This window comes from Papio anubis, chromosome X (assembly GCF_008728515.1).
Source record: "Papio anubis isolate 15944 chromosome X, Panubis1.0, whole genome shotgun sequence".
NCBI lineage: Eukaryota > Metazoa > Chordata > Mammalia > Primates > Cercopithecidae > Papio > Papio anubis.
The window spans coordinates 73,998,126-74,013,881 of NC_044996.1; the positions used below are offsets into that span (position 1 = coordinate 73,998,126).

Consider the following 15,756-nt stretch of genomic DNA (forward strand, 5'->3'; position numbering starts at 1 on the left):
AGAAAGGAAAAGGCATTTTAGAATGTGGATAGAGCCACATGTGTCATTAAGGAGAGAGAGTGAGAAACAGAGAGATGAAATTTACGTTGCTTAAGATCAAGTTTCACATAATGCCAGTTATATTAGCATATACTGGCATGATTATCTTTCCCCACTTACAAATAGTCTAATGACCTCCCAGTCATAGAAATCAGAGAGAACTAAGCTGAAGAGAGAACACTCCCCTCTGCTTCCCATCTTAAAGCAGCAGAATAATTTCCTGAGAATTCTATTCCTGAAGCTAGGAAGAAAAGCTTATTTATACATACACGCAACCTGCAAGTCTCCAGTTTCTATTCTTCCTTCCTCTCTGACCCTTCCCCTCCCCCACTTTGCACCAGAGAAGTCAGACTCCGGGAGTGCTTTAACAGTTTGAAGGCTAATCTGAAAGAGGAAGAAGAATCTGTATATCTGTATATATTGGCTAGCAAATGTGCCCTGCCCTCTCTCCTCTTAAAAATAGCAGCAACCCATCTTTGCAAAGAAGCTTGCCTATAGAGCAGGCACTCTGTGAATGGACTGTGCTTTTATGACCCTACAGGGTATCCAGATACTGTGCAGCTCACCAACAAGGATTAGTTGCAAGGACTGGTAGATCGAATTTACTGAAGACTTGGAGCTTGCTTCTGAGAAAAAACGCAAAGGACAGTAAACTGTGGACCTTGAAGTTAGCAGGTAAGGAAACTCAGTATTCAGTACTGAGACCAGAACAGTATGTAGTAAAACGTTACTGATGGTAAATTTTAGCAAATTCCCAGGAGTTTGGGGATAAGTTATCTGCCTTGCTTGCTTTAAGTTTGGGTGCTAGTATGAATTCTTTCTGCTTTATTTCTTAGCCAGAGATCTGATTATATGATCAGTCTGTCAACAAATATTGCTCAGTGCTTCTTCTAGGGCTCGATGTGGCAATATACAGAGGAGACACACTCTGCAAGCCTCTAGCACCTTTGCAATTAAGCCAGAAATGTGAGATATGTTTTCAAATCCCATTTTGAGGGTTCAGTGGAGTTTCTCTAATGTAGTGATATTTTCCTTCAATATGGAAAATAAATATGTAGTGATTACTGAAGGTAAACCAGTGGAGAGTAAAATTTTCATAAGGTAGTTTCACATTTATTATCCCCCCCGAACCTTTCAACACCCTATAATTTAGACAAGGTAGGTGTTACTGTCCGTGTTTATGAAAGAGAAAATAGACTGAGAGAGGCTAAAAAAAATTCTTGAAACACACCGTACAACTAGAAAGTAGCCAGTTCTGGCCAGAGACTGTAAAAATAAAGCTCTCTCAACTATAACTGAATAGAAGAAAATTGCACGATCTATTTAGCAACTTAGACTCATCTGGCGTAGACTAAGTTTACACAGAGCCAAAAATTCATACATTTTAATAAAATCTTTAGCCAGTAACATTTTTCTACTTAGCGGCAAAAAAGCTGTTTTCAAGAGGAAACAAATGGGTTGGTGAGCTCCACCTACTGAATTCAGTGGTTCTGCTTTCCAGTATTCTGATTATTTTGAAACCTAGAGAGAAGCTATGATACCATACATCTAACAAATGATTATTTTAAAAGAAACTGTAACTAAATCTGAACTAGACTGTACACTATTTTAAATACAAAAAAAATGTATTTTTACAATGCATTACAAAATACAAAGGACTGCATTACATTTGAAATACATTAGGAAAATTTGTTCCTAGACAATTTTAACTTTATTGCAAGAAGTCTTAATCATTCAAAAATGGTTTCTGTTGTTGTTTTACTATTAATGGCTTAATTAGAACTAAAAGCTATCTGTTTTTACATCATAAACAACCTCAAGTGCTATATTTACATTCATCCATAAATAAATAAAAATTATTTATTTTTAATAAAAAATTGTTCCCCTGTTCCCCTAAGTATTGACTACACCAGCCAATCAGGGTTCCTCCTAATAAAATAAGTCAGTTTGGGAGCCAGTAAGCACACAGATAATGGTAGGTTAAGAAAAGTTTGCAATTTGCTTTTAGACTTAATTTAGCATGTTAGTGTATTCCTAACCCAGAATCATCAACTCTCATTTTCCACTACCTTCCCTTAATGAAATTTTGATGCATTTAGAAACTATTTATCTATCATAAAAGCAAGATTCTTCCACAGTATAGAAAATTATAAGTTTGTATTTTCAGTATAATTGGCCAATAATAAAGGGAAGGTGCTGATTCTTAAGGTACATACCCAACCTGGTGAATTCGATACTGTGAATGGTAACTATCATAATCTCCCAAATAACATTGCCCAGTATGGACCTCTACTTTGGTCCATTTTGTTGTTCTCATGTTCTTAACACCTAACAGTGGCTGCTCTAAACTATCTTGCTGCATGGATTTCAATGGGAGATAAACTGGGTAACTGGGATCACTGGGAGTTCACCCTAGCTTTGACATGTAAACAGCTGGGTGTTCTCTGGCAAGTTAATGGCCATTAGTATTTCTTGGTTCTTTTGTGTATCTAATGCAGTAATGAGCTAATAGGAATATTTTCTAAATCTCTTAAAATGATAAATATAAAATCTGAAAGCAATTTGAAAACACAAACCACCATCAGAAGGATTTTGTTTAAATTCCATTCATTCCAGTAGGATAAAACACATAACAAAACTGATTGCATGGGGAGAGAGTAGAGCTAGATACTTTCTACTCCCTACACTGTATTTCTAGGTCAGGGACATCACTCTAAGTCTCAGCAACTTCATCCTACTCTTAGGACCTGTCAGTAGCATCAAACACTCTGGATTATAGTTGTCACTAGCCCTACAATACTTATGCACACCCTCAATGTGAACTCTAAAAGGAGTAAAACTATTTAAGAGTAGTATTTAAGAAGTATTTCTGTGAAAGCACTATCCACTTTTTGTTGTTACTACTTTAACCAAGCCCATTGATTCTTAGGATTATATGCTAAGGATTAAAATAGTTTTTTGCACCAAGTTTTGAATGCAACACAATATCCCACTACTCTTTCATAAAACCACTAGTTCAATCACAGATTTGGTTATAATACAAATCATGTTTTTAAAATATGTATGTGTAGTTGTGTGTGTGTGTGTGTGTGTGTGTCTAAAATAAAAAGACCTAAAGTCACTTTTATCTCTCACTCCAGTGTTATTTGCATTTCAGGCCACATGAACACCTATGTGGTATGATTTCAGGGTCAGTGAGAAAAGTTTTCCCAGTTCAATCAGATATGAACAAACTGTTGAAAGATATATTTATATCAGTCAACCCTACAAAAGATAGATTAGTCAGTATGTCAATTTGTTGCTTTGCAGTGCAGAAATAAAACTGTTGACTGGGTGTGGTGGCTCACACCTGTAATTCCAGCACTTTGGGAGGCTGAGGTGGGTGGATCACAAAGCCAAGAGATTGAGACCATCCTGGCCAATATGGTGAAACCCCATCTCTACTAAAAATACAAAAATTACCTGGGCGTGGTGGTACCTGCCTGTAGTACCAGCTACTTAGGAGGCTGAGGCAGGAGCATCACCTGAACCCGGGTGGCAGAGGTTGCAGTGAGCCAAGATAGAGCCACTGTACTGGAGCCTAGCGACACAGTGAGACTCCGTCTAAAAAAAAAAAAAACTAGAAGGAAGCCTGATAGACTCATAGCAAGAAGTACATATCCTCATCCTTACAGAAAAGGCAATAAAGTCATTCCTTTTACCTAATTTGATTAGATAAATCCAGACATCTTAGGTCCATTAATTCATGTTACAATCAAGGTGCTAAAACACCATCAGATGACAATTACTTTTGCCTTTAATTAAGAATTCTTTATGGATTAGTAGAAAAGGCCACTGTATAAATTCTTCTATACTGCTGCTTCATTCTGTCTCATCCCACTCCATCTCATCATGACATGACCTCTCCTTTCTTTGTGCCCCACAGTCCTTCTTCTAGACTAGGGGTGGGGGGTACATAGGGAAGAAAAGAGAAAGAAAAAATATTTTAAATTTGGGGGATAAGTTAGGAAGAGGTCCTTATAGAAATAGAGGAAAAGAGACAGAAGAGTAAACATAAGCCCTTGGACATTTAACACATAGTTGATTTTCCTTTTGATGAATAAAATGTCATTATCTTGTTTAGAGTGCTTTCAGAATCAATATAACCCAGACATTTGAGCTCTACTTAAATGTAACTGATAGAAAAGAAACAGGAGTTCAGATCTAGACTTAGGGTCCTTGAGCTAAAGAAAAAATAGGAGATATTTGGATATTGTTTTATTTTTCATCAATCCCTTTTCCCTAAAAGGGAAAGAAAAATCCAATTTTGAATAGCATTTCAAGATGTCTAAAGTATAAGACTTGTTAAGATTTCTCATAAATTTCACATTAACAGTGTTTGTTTCTAGAAATGGTTGTCTTTGTGTTGTCATGGATTCAACAAGCTCAGTGGAATTGAGCTAATAATAACAACACTCAAACATCTCAGATGTGTCTTACATACTTATTCCAAAGTTCCTAGAAAATGTTCAGGCCTCAGAAGGTAATAAAGCTTCTTTTCATTCCAAATTGGTTACCATTTGTGGTTGATCTGAATTTGAATTCTTACTTAAGACAAAGGGCCTTAAATAAAAAGCAATCTCATAGAGAACAATTATTTGGCAAGAACCAGACATCTAAATGCCAAGATGATAGAAGCAGGCCTCAGAGTTAGCTGAGAGCAATGACCTCAGAACATCAGAGGATTCCAAGCTGCTAGGAATTAGGTAGAGAGTTATAGAGGTATTCCTGGAAAAAGGCCCTCTAGTTAGTGCTTTACAAGAAGTTCAAAAGTATGTATGTAAGTTGCAACACATTTTTATCATCCAAACTAGGGGTGAAAGTATCCTGCACTATACACTGTCGCACGCACTCATGCACTCCTCAAGATCTCTATTGCCTTTTGGTAACTTTCATTTCCCTTAAGGTCTGGTCTTATGCATCCTTTTAATCTGGTTACACAGGATAAAGCATTTTTGGCACAGTACAATGGAAGGAGACACACTGTCACTAGTTCTGAATGCCACAGTCCAAGGTCCTTTTTGGTTTGACAGTGTCATATAAAGTTTAGATTCCAACTGTCTGACAACAGAATGGCCTGAATTGATGGGTTTGACGTTCTCCTCTTAAGGAGAATAAGAGACTACAGAAGAAACACCTGAGAACTGTCAGCAACGAAGTATCAGTCCCCCCATAGTTTTAAATACCAATGAGAATACATATCCTTGGAAATGTATTCCCAAAAAGCATATCCCTGTGAGCAACACATCCCTGGAAATATAAAGTAAGAAAGCTACTTATTGTAATGATAGGGCTAAAGTGATCACAGACAGAAGGGTCATTCTGCCCTCTTCCCCCAAATCCTTCACTACGATGGAAGAAAGTCACTGGGATCATTAGTATAGCCTGATGGTTTGTAGATTAAGTCTCCATAGAGAATGAGTAGCTTTACTCTAGTCAATCAATAAACAATCACTCAATAAACATCAATTCCACATTTTCCTATGTGCAAAGAGAGATATGACTGTGGGGTGGTGTGGTCAAAGTAGGTGAGCCTTATATGAATAAGAAAGAGAGTAATAAAAATTTAAATTTTAAAGAGCTTTGTAATTTACAAAACACTCATATTTGTTGACTCTCCTATTCATTCAGATATTGATTCAACAAACATTAATGAGTGCCTACTGTATCAAAAGATTAATACAGCATTGTCCCTAACCTCCCTGAGCTCAGACTTACAGGATGGCACAACCAACTTTTTTTCATTTGACAGTAATAGGCTACATGGAGAGGAGGAAAGAGGGCACTGGGGAGTTGGTCAAATAAAAACAGTGCTCCACTGAGCTGCACCCTCTTAAAATATGTTTTCTGCATCCTGCCACTGCTCAGCACCAGAAGAGGAAGTATCAGTTTTAGGAACCCTGAGTCCCAGCCTCCCCACTTCCTCTTCTGCTTTGGCCCTGCCTTCATCACCCCACTCCTGTTGGCAGTCCTCCAACACATACAGACTATCTGGTGCATGCTAGTATTTACTAGAAAGGTAAAGGAAATCTTGGCAGGCATATAACTTAATAGAATCATAAAAGTACATCCAGATACTGATTTAATCATATTGTCTCTGCTGTTGGTTCAATCCAAAAATACCCATCAGTCTCATTCAAACCCTATAATCAAACATATCCTTGAGTCTTTGGATTTCCATTAGTCTCTGACCTATGGCACTTTTGAACTCTCCTCCAGCCCCACCAGACCATTTATGGTTTTTTTTGTTTTGTTTTTTGTTTTTTTTTTTGAGACAGAGTGTCACTCTTGTTGCCCAAGCTGGAGTGCAATGGCAAAATCTCGGCTCACCGCAGCCTCTACCTCCTTGATTCAAGAGATTCTCCTGCCTCAGCCTCCTGAGAAGCTGGGATTATAGGCATGTGCCACCATGCCCGGCTAATTTTGTATTTTTAGTAGAGACAGGGTTTCTCCATGTTGGTCAGGCTGGTCTCAAACTCCCGGCCTCAGGTGATCCACCCACCTTGGTCACCCAAAGTGCTGGGATTACAGGCATGAGCCACTGCTATGCCTTCTTTGTTTTAAGATCTTTGCCTCCCTTTCTGCCGAAATGTGTAGATTCAATCTGCTCCACCCTCTTTCCTTTCTTCTCTGGTGATTTGTAAAGTGTCCATCCATGAGCCATGGTCCCCTGCACTCTGCGAATTTTCAGGTTTCTTTTAAATAGATTCTACCCCGCTCGATGTATCCACATTTTACTATCACTTTACATCATTATTTAGATTCTTGCATAACAGCACCTGTGCTTACACACACACAGACACACAGACACACACACACAGAGAGAGAGAGAGAGAGAAACATGCTCCTTCCTCTGATCCTAGACATCCACCCTGGAAAATCACATACTCCCCATTACTCCTACAATAGCCTAAACCAATAGAAGCATTCTTTCAGTTTCTGCCCATCCGGAGGAAAAGAGCAAAATGAATAAAGCAATCTTGATCAAGAATGAGTTTATGAGTTTACTGTCTAAATGGTGGACAGGTATAAGTAAAAATAGAATTATAGTGACCAGAATAAACGAAATCTGAGGGACATGGAGGTCACAGGAGGAATGAATGGAATGGAATGGAGGGAATGGAATGGAAGGAAAGAAAGAAAGAAAGAAAGAAAGAAAGAAAGAAAGAAAGAAAGAAAGAAAGAAAGAAAGAGAAAGAAAGAAGGAAAGGGTCAGAGGCACTGCAAAAACAGTGAATCAACAGGACTAGACAGGGATAAAATAAGCATGGAGCTGGAGGATTCTAGGTCCCAGCCTGACTGATCAAGACTATACTTGCCAGTTGTTAGAAACATAAGATGGGGCTAATGTTGAAGAGAAGGTTGCATTTGTCTGAAAATATGTTTGAAATTTTAAAGACAAGATATCAAGTAGAGCAATCTAATAAGCAGCTGAAAATGAGAGACTAAAGTTTAGGTAAGTCACCTAGGCTGTAGTGGATGAGCCTGAATCATCTGTATGAGTTTTCTTTTATTTTTAACTCTTAAGTCTAGTACATGTGCAGGATGCAGCTTGTTACAGCAGGGTAAATGTGTCATGGGGTTCGTTGTACAGATTTGTCACCAAGGTAGGCTGCTTCCACATCCCTAGTTATTTTCCTGATCCTTCCTCTGCCCACCTCCCACCCAACAGGCCCCAGTGTGTGTTGTTCCCTATATATATGTCCATGAGTTCTCACTGTTTAGCCCCACTTATAAGTGAGAACATGTATTTCATTTCTTGTCTGCATTTAGCTGGCGGCGATCAGGGGTCTAGTTCCATCCATGTCCCAAAGGATATATAACCTCTATTCCTTTTGTATTATTTCATAGTATTCGAAAGTGGTGTATATGTCATAGATTTTCTTTTCATTCCAATCTACTATTGATGGGCATGAAGCATTCCACATCTCAAGCAGTGAATAGTGCTGCAGTGAACATATATGTATGCATGTGTCTTTATAATAGAAAATTTACATTCCTTCAGGGTATATACCCAGTAATGGGGCTACTGGGTTGAATGGTATCGTCTCTAGGTCTTTTAATTCACCTTGCATAGGAACAGGTGGTTTCTGGTTACATTGTAAGTTATTTGGTGATGATTTCTGACATTTCAGTGCTCCTCACTCAAACAGTGTACACTGTACCCAGTGTGTAGTCTTTTATCCCTCACTCCCTTCCCACCTTGCCTGAGTCCCCAAAGTCCATTATGTCATTCCATTGCCTTTTGCATCCTCATAGCTTAGCTCCCACATGGCAAGTGAGAATATATAAATGTTTGGTTTTCCATTCCTGAGCTAGTTCAATTTAGAATAATGGTCTTCTAACTCTATCCAGATTGGATGCAAAATGCCATAATTTCGCTTATTTGTATGTATTGAGTAGTATTCCATGGTGTAGATATACATTTTATATGTAGTCAATATCTGATGGGCCTGAAATATTCATATGTTTTGTAATTTGAGTTAAAGTTTTGCGATAAACATGCATGTGCATGTGTCTTTTCATAATGACTTCTTTTCCTGGTAGAAACCCAATAGTAGTATTGCTGATCAAATGACAGTTCTACTTTTAGTTCCTTACAATCTCCATACTGTTTGCCATAGTAGTTGTAATTAGTTTACATTTCTCCAGCAGCATAAAAGTGTTCCTTTCACACACCCATGCCAACATCTATTTTTTTGTTGCAGGTAATTCTTGTAGGAGTAGGTACTATCTCATTGTGGTTTCAATTTGCATTTCCCAGATAATTAGTGATGTTGATGTTTTGTCATATGTTCTTTGGTATTTTATATCTTCTTTTTGAGAATTTGTCTATGTATGTCCCTTTTCCACTTTGTGATGGGATTATTTGGTTTTTTTTCTTGCTGATTTATTTGAGTTGTTGTAGACTCTGTATATTGGATTGTTTGTCAGATGCGCGTTCACAAATATTTTCTCCCATTCTGTGGGTTGTCTATTTACTCTGCCTAATTATGCTTTTGCTCTGCCAAGTGTTTTAGTTTAATTGGGTCTTATCTATTTATTTTTGTTTTGTTGCATTTTGGTTCTTGGTCATGAAGTCTGCCTTAGCCACCATCTAGAAGAATTTTTCAATGTTATTTTCTAGAGTTTTATGGTTTCAGGTCTTAGATTTAAATCTTTGATCCATCTTCAGTTGATTTTTTGTGTAGAAGTGAAAGACCATGAGGATCAGTTTCATTCTTCTACATGTGGCTTGCCAATTATTTCAGCACCATTTGCTGAATGGGGGTATCTTTCCCAGCTTATGTTTTTGTTTGCTTTGTGAAGATCAGTTGAATGCAAATATTTGGCTTTATTTTGGGGTCCTGTATTCTGTTCCGTTGGTTTATGTGTTTATTTTATACCAATTGCCATGCTGTTTTGGTAACTATAGTCTTGCAAGTATTGTTTGAATTTGGGCAATGTAATGCCTTAGATTTCTCCTTTCACAGTCTTGCTTTGGCTATGCTGGTTCTTTTTGGTTACATATAAATTTTTGGATTCTTTTTCTAGTTCTGTGAATAATGATTATGGTACTTTGACAGGAATTGTGTTATATCTGTAGATTACTTTTGGCACTGTGGTCATTACAATATTGATTCTACCATCCATAAGCATGGGATGTGTTTCCATTTGTCTGTTATCTATGATTTCTCTCTCAGCAGTGTTTTGTAGTTTTCCTTATAGAGATCCTTCACCTCCTTAATTTGAGTAGATTTCCTAAGTATTTAATTTTGCTGCTGTTGCAAGAGATTGAGCTCTTGATTTGATTCTCAGCTTGGTCATTGTTGGTGAATAGCAGCACTACTGATTTGTGTTACATTGATTTTGCTTGGCCTGAAACTTCCTGAATTCGTTTATCAGATCTAGGAACTTTTTGGATGAGTCTTTAGGGTTTCCTGGGTATACAATAATATCATCAGTTAGCAGTGACACTTTATTTCCTCTTTTACCAGTTTTGGATGTCTTTATTTCTTTCTCTTGTCTGATTGCTCTGTCTGGGACTTCCTGATTACTCTGTTGAATGAAGTGGTGAAAGTAGGCATCCTTTTTCTTGTTCCAGTTCTCAGGGATGCTTTCAAATTTTGCCATTCAATTATAATGTTGGCTGTGGGTTTGTCATAGGTAGCTTTTATTATCTTCGTGTATTGCCAATTTTGCTAAGGGTTTTCATTCCTAAATGAATGCTGGATTTTTGTCAAATGTTTTCTGCATCTATTGAGATAATTATATGATTTTGTTTTTGAATTCTGTTTATATGATATATCACATTTATTGATTTGTGTGTGTGAAATCATCCCTGCACCCCTGATATAGAGGCACTCAGCAGTCATGCTGTATTTTCTTTTTGTTATGCTGTTGGATTCCAGTTAGCTAGTATTATTTTGTTGAGGGATTTTTTGCATGTGTATGTTCATTAGGGATATTGGTCTGTAGTTTTTCTTTTCTTATTATGTCCTTTCCTGGTTTTGATAGCAGAATGATACTGGCTTCATTAGGAGAATGATTTAGGGGAGGACTTTCTCTTTCTCTATCTTTAAGAATCGTTTCAGCAGGATTGATGGCAATTTCTTAGAGTCTCTGGTAGAATTCATCTGTGGAATCCATCTGGTTCTGGACAATTTTTGTTAGCCAATATTTTTATTACTGTTTCAATCTCCTACTTGTTGTGGTCTGTTCAGAGTTTCTATTTCTTTCTGATGTAATCTAGGAGGTTTGCATATTTCAGAAATGTATCCTATATCCCTCTAAGATTTTCTAGTTTGTATGTATAAATGTGTTCACAGTAAAACTGTATTTTTTTTTTTTTTTTTTTTGCATTTCTGTGGTATTGGTTTGTAATATCTCCCATTTCATTTTTAGTTGGGTTTATTTGGATCTTCTCTCTACTTTTCATGGTTAATCTTGCTAATGTATATTTAATTTTGTTTATCTTTGTGAAGAACCAGCTTTTTATTTAATTGATCTTTTTGGGGTTTTGTTTCAATTTTATTTAGTTCTGCTCTAATCTTTATTTATTTCTTTTCTTCTGCTGGGTTTGGGTTTTGGTTTGTTCTTGTTTCACCTAGTTCCTTGACATAACCTTGATCTTAGATTGTCTCTTTGTGCTCTTTCAGATATTTTATGTAAGCATTTGTTAATGCCATGGCTTTCCTCACCAGCACTTTTCTGTATCTGCAAAGCTCTGATAAGTTATGGCACTATTATTCTGTTCAAATAATTTTTGTTTAATAGTTCCATTGTTTACCCAAAGATTCTTCAACAGCAGATTATTTAATTTCCATATGTTTGTATAGTTTGGAAGGTTCCTCTTGGAGTTAATTTTCAGTTTTATTCTACTGTGGTCTGAGGATACTTGATATGTTTTGATTTTTCTTAAAATTTTTTTGAGACTTGTTTGTAGCCTATAATATGGTCTCTCTTGGAAAATGTTTTTCATGTACTGTTGATAAGAATGTATATTCTGCAGTTGTTGAGTAGAATGTTCTGTAAATATTTCTTAAGTCTATTTGTTCATGGTGTATAATTCAAGTCCATTGTTTCTGTGTTGACTTTTCTGTCTTAATGACATGTCTAGTGCTGTCAGTGGGTATTGAGAGTCCCCACTATTATTATGTTGCCATCCATCTCATCTCTTAGGTCCTACTGGTAACTGTTTTATGAGGGTTGGGGCTCCAATGTTAGAACATATATATATATTTATGATTGTGATATTTTTTCTGTTGCACTATTTATCATCATTATATGGTCCCTCTTGCCTTTTTTTTTTTTTTACTGTTATTGATTTAAATCCCGTTTGTGTAGGGCTGGCATAAACTTTGGTTTCCATTGCATGGAATATTTTTCCACTCCTTTACCTTAAGTTTATGTGAGTAATATTTAGGCGTTAGATGAGTATCTTGAAGACAGCATACACTTAGTTGGTGGACTTTTATCATTCTGCCATTCTGTATCTTTAACTGGAACATTTATGCCTTTTACATTCAATATTAATATGGAGATGTGAGGTACTGTTCCATTCATCATGCTAACCTGTTGCCTAAATACCTTGTTTTGTTTTGTTTTGTTTCATTTTGTTAGTGTTTTATAGGCCTTTGGAAATTTATGCTTTAAGGAGGTTCTATTTTTTGATGTATTTTTGAGGTTTTTGTTTTAACATTTAGAACTTCTTTCAGCGTTTCTTGTAGTGCTTAGTAGTGGAGAGTTCTCTCAGCATTTCTTTTCTAGAAAACCACTGTATATCTCCTTCATTTGTGAAGTTTAGGTTTACTGGATACAAAATTTATGGCTGAAAATACTTTTCTCAAAGGAGCTAAAGATAGGACCCCAATCCTTTGTGGATTTATAAAAGGTTTATGCTGAGAAATGCTGTTAATCTGATAGGTTTCCTTCATAGGTTACTAATGTGATGATCTTTTGCAATTAACTTCCAGGAGTTCTTTAGGCTCATGTATTTGGAGATCTAGATCTCTACTTAAGACCAGGAAATTTCCTCAGTTATATATCCTCAAATGGATTTCCAAACATTTAGATTTCTCTTCTTCCTCAGGAACATAACCTCAAATTTCATTGGAGGCTTTGCATTCATTTTTATTCTTTTTTCTTTGTCTTGAGTCACAGTTCATTAATTCAAAGCTGTGTCTTCGAGTTCTGAGAGTTCTTTCTTCTACTTGTTCTAGCATATTGTTTAGGCTTTCCACTGCATTTTGTATTTCTCTAAATGTGTCTTTCATTTCCAAAATTGTGATTGTATTTTCTTTAAGATATCTATTTCTCTGGAGAATGTTTTATTCATATCCTGTTTTTTTTAATTTAAGTTGATTTTCACTTTTCTCTCATTAATCTCTTTGCATGGCTTAATAATGAATCTTCTGAACGAATTCTTTATCTAGTTACAGAGGATTTCTTCTTTTAGCACTGGATCCTGTTAACACGTGGAGTGTGTGTGAACTTTTGGGGTGTTTATAGAGACTCTGTTTTTGTCATATTACCAAGATACTTTTGTTCTTCTCATCTGGATAGACTGTTTCTTAAAATTGTTATTGAATTTATTTTTTATTGAACTGTGGTTTTGGATTTTTGGGGTTTGTCCTCTGGGATCTGACTTCAATGTTTCTAATTTGCTTTGATGCTCACTCTGTGGTCATAAGTGCCATTGTGTTTGTGCATTGGCTTTTCCCAATGTGGTTGCCAATAGTTAGATTCTTGGGTGTGAGTCTATACTACTGCTCTCCTGGGTTAAAATGGCAGGGATCTCTCAAAAGCTTATCACATTCTCTCATGATATACACTTTGTTTATTCATTTAATTTTTTCTACGTGTTTTATTTACTGGGTTGATGATTCAGGTTTCAGGCCAGTCAGGGGAGGTGGCCTGGGTAGGCACCAGTTGTAGCTAAGGCAGCAGGTAGATGTAACATCCAACAGTGGGCCAAGGTCTCAGCCTTGATGAAGGTGTCTGGGGCTCACCAATTAGATGTGCTAAGGTTTTATCATGATGAAGGAGTGGGAACTCTGCCTTACCTCTTCTGCTGGGTCTTCAGGAAGCTATTCACCTGCATCTCACTCCTGTTCTAGTGTTTCAGTTATTCCAGATCAGACAGGCATTTCCTTTCATCTATATAAATGTTGATATTTCAAGTAGGAAGGGAATTGCGGCTACTCTTGTGCAGGCCTGGTCTGGAGTGTGCTGCTCCTTCTGTGGGGCTGTGCCCACCCTGGATTTTTCCAGAAGGTTGTCTATAGGTGACTCCACACTGCATTCCTGTGGGAGAAGCCCCAGCTGTGTCTGCAGTGGAGTAGAGAGACAAGACCCCTTCTCAAGTCCCTTCATGATCACAGAGATTACCAGCTTGTTGGGGTATAAGTGCGGGAACTTCCCCTACTGCACCCAGCACTGCAATTGTGCACTCTGCTGTGGCTTACCCACCAGTGGAAAGATCTGAACTCAAGTCCTACTGTTCAGATTCTTTTTGCACTACAAGGTGATCCATTGATGTGTGTTCTCTCCCTTCCCCTAGGAATGGGGCTTTAGAGAGCCAAACTGCAGAGATTGTTACTGCTCTTCTGGGTCTATCCACCCAGTGAGATACCAAGCTCTAGGGTGGTGCTAAGGAAATATCTGCAAAGATCCTGTGATTTTCATACAACCATGGATACCAGCACCTGCTGTGGATTTGGTGTAGGGGAGTGGGTGGAACTCTGTGAGGAGTCCTTGGTGTAGATATGATTGGTGTGCTGGCTTTCTCAAATGCTGGTTATGCTAGCAGTGAAGTTGTACAGTGAACAGACCCAAGACCTCTGGTTGCCGGGACATTGCAAGGTGGTGATATTTTCTGTTGTTTCTTCTTCCCAGGAGCAGGGTTATTCTGCCACGTGTTCCTTATTAGCCTGAATTGGTTGGCCTCCAGCCAGGAGGGTGGTGCTTACGAGGCACCAGCTGTAGCATTAGCAGTGGGATATAAAACTGCTATGTTGGCTGTGGGAAGTATTCTCGTTACTCAGGTGATGGGCGGATCCATATGGCTGGGTGTGTATGCTTTGTGTTCATCTACCAGGGCAGGTAGAGAAATATCATCAGCTGGGGGTAGGCTGGGTGGGTGTGGCTCGGGCTCCTCCATGGGCAGGAGCTTGCCAAAGCCCTCCAGAGGAATGGGAATGTGGTTCTCAGGCCAACAGGATTATATGTTCCAGAGGATTATAGCTGCTTTGATTGTGCCATGTTGCTAAAGGGGTGGGGATGGTTGGTGGTGAAGGCCTCACCACACTCTCCCACACACAGTTGGCAGAAGGCCAGCCTCACTCCCATGGTGCTCCACTAATGGTGCCAAGCTTAGATCCAGGCAAACACTTGTGCGGGAACTCAGAACTTGTCCCAAGACCATAAGCTTCCCACTGAGCAAACAGAGAAAGGCTTTGTTCAAGTTACCCCTCCTATCTGCCCACAATGTGTAAGTTTCTGTCCTTCAGAACCCCATTTGCTCCATAAGCTGTTCAGAGGTGGAGTGCCAGGTTGTTGCACAATTCAGGACTTGAGCTGCACCCTGTGACTCTCCTAATTCCACTGGGTGCCTTTCCCAAAGGCCCTGTGAGACTATGATCAGGGATGGCTTCACTGGGCTCAAAACTGGATAATGGGGTGCCTATAGGCTCTTCCCACTACTGCTTTTTACTTTTTGTATTTTCACATGGCACCCCTAAATCCGATTCAGTTCTAGGTAAGGTTAAATCCTCTTGTGATCTGGACTTTCAGATTCCCCAGTGGGGATGTCTGTTCAGAGGCAGGTTTTCACCCAATCACACTTTGAGAACTCACAGTTTTCACCTAACTCCACGCTGGTGGCATGCCAGTTCCTTCCAAGGATGTGTGTGGGTATTCTGGTTTTCCCAGTATAACCTCTGGTGATTCTTGGGCTTGAGTTTGGTAGCAGTGCCATTACACTTTCTTCTGTCATCCAAATTAGAGATATGTACATTGGCTCATTTTTCTATCATTCTTCATTTCAAAAGTTATCTTTTAAAACCAGGAAGGTTAGTGTATTTCCAAAGGAAGATGAAGCAAATAACTGAGGACCAACTCTTGACCTTTTTAGTTTTTAATCTGGAATTGCACTCAATTGACTCTCTCTGAAAAATGTGTCATTAATGAAGGAAATCA

General features: G+C 38.2%; 1 protein-coding gene across 5 annotated transcripts in view; it reads left to right on the top strand.

Annotated features, from left to right (window-relative positions):
* Window positions 1-200: 200 nt before the first annotated feature.
* The window catches only part of CYSLTR1 (cysteinyl leukotriene receptor 1), a 71,005-nt gene continuing 55,449 nt past the window's right edge, over window positions 201-15,756 (top strand). For all 5 annotated transcript variants that reach the window (XM_031660739.1, XM_031660740.1, XM_031660741.1 and 2 more), the window contains exon 1: window positions 201-714. The gene's annotated coding sequence lies outside the window, so the exon portion shown is untranslated. The remainder of the gene's footprint in view (window positions 715-15,756) is intronic.